This window comes from Tupaia chinensis, unplaced genomic scaffold (genome assembly GCF_000334495.1).
Source record: "Tupaia chinensis unplaced genomic scaffold, TupChi_1.0 Scaffold000311_2, whole genome shotgun sequence".
In the NCBI taxonomy this organism is placed as follows: Eukaryota; Metazoa; Chordata; class Mammalia; order Scandentia; family Tupaiidae; genus Tupaia; species Tupaia belangeri.
In genome coordinates, this window is record NW_006159803.1 from 406,297 (window position 1) to 407,829 (window position 1,533).

Below are 1,533 nucleotides of genomic sequence, written 5' to 3' on the forward strand. Positions count from 1 at the left end.
AGTTGCCAAAATTTATTCAGTGCCAACTCTCTCCAAAGCTGCTTTACTAGGCATGATTTATCCATTCATGAATTTGTTTGGTTAACAGAGTTCTTGCTTTTAAGAATATTCTTGAGGACAGCAGGTGGCATGGTGGTTAAGGGCGCTGGACTTCTACATGTCTGACAACAGTTCAAGTCCTGGACCTAGCAGCTTGCTTTCTTTTTCTCTCTCTCTCTCTGTCCCTCCAATTAAAACAAATAAAGGTAAATTTAAAAATAATTTTTAAAAAGTATTCTTAGTTAACAGAGGTTAACAATAAGATATGAAGGTTACCCTTGCTGGCAGGTTGCACAAACTATCTCTAGGCCTTTACTTTCATAAAATGGTTAAAATAATAAGCCTAAATATTTAAGGCCATTATGAAGACTAACAAATAGCAAAGACCAAAGTCTCCTGTAAAGGAAAAATTAGCCACAAATGTGTAGTGTGTGTAGTGTGTGCCTTCATAGAAATAAAAAGACTTGGCTTTACTTCTTTCCTATAAAAACAAGCTAGCGACAACAGTAAATTTAATGTCTTTTTACCTTAGTTGCACCTAGTCCACTAGCCTCATAATAAATTTAGTTTTTTAAATTAATGATAATTATAGAAGTAATTAAAAAAATGCATTTTTCTTTTCAAATTTAGAACACAAATTCTTTTTCCCTCTACCCTAATTCCCTAGAGGTAACTTCTATTAGATTTGTTTGTTTGTTTGTTTGTTGCCACAGGGCCTGTGCACTTGTCAGAGAAAGACAGACACAGTGAAACAGAAACTGAGAAATCACCCCCAGGAGGGATAGCTATGCCAAAATCCCTTCTCTCCCCTTCTTCCCCTGGGATTTTGGGTACACACCCACGTACACATTCCTGGCATGATTTTCAAGCCGCCAAGTCTAGGACTCTAACTGCAGTTGGCCATGTGAAGAGTTCAGCATCTTAAACACTATGCCACCTGCTGGCCCCAAGGTTAGTTTTGTATACTTCCAGGTATTGTTTCTGTTTACAAACTTATGTTACATACGTGACCCAGTGATTATTTGCATTGTCTTATTAATTTTGTAATCATTTCCTACACTTGATTTCTTAATTAAATAACACACAGTTAGTCGCTGAGAATTAAGGACACTTCAATTACCTTAAAATAAATGATTTAAAAAAAATAAATGATTTTAAATAAAATTCAGTTGTATATCACATGTATAGAAATAAAATATCATCTGTAAATACTCGCTTGGGTTGGAAGAACTGTATGATGGTCGTTATCTTTAGAATATTATTGTCTCTTACATCACTTTGACACTGAGTCTGAGTCTGGTTAGAAAACCTGGCAGTTGCTGCTAAGATACTGCTTGACAGGAAAGAACCACATGGGACACCCAGGTTGGAGTCCAGCATAAAGACCAGACACAATGGCATGACTTAAGGAAGCTGAGCTAACTGAAGGCTAGCCTGGGACTCATAGGGAGATCCTGGGGGGCGGGGGGGGGGGGGGGGGGGGAAAAAAAAAGA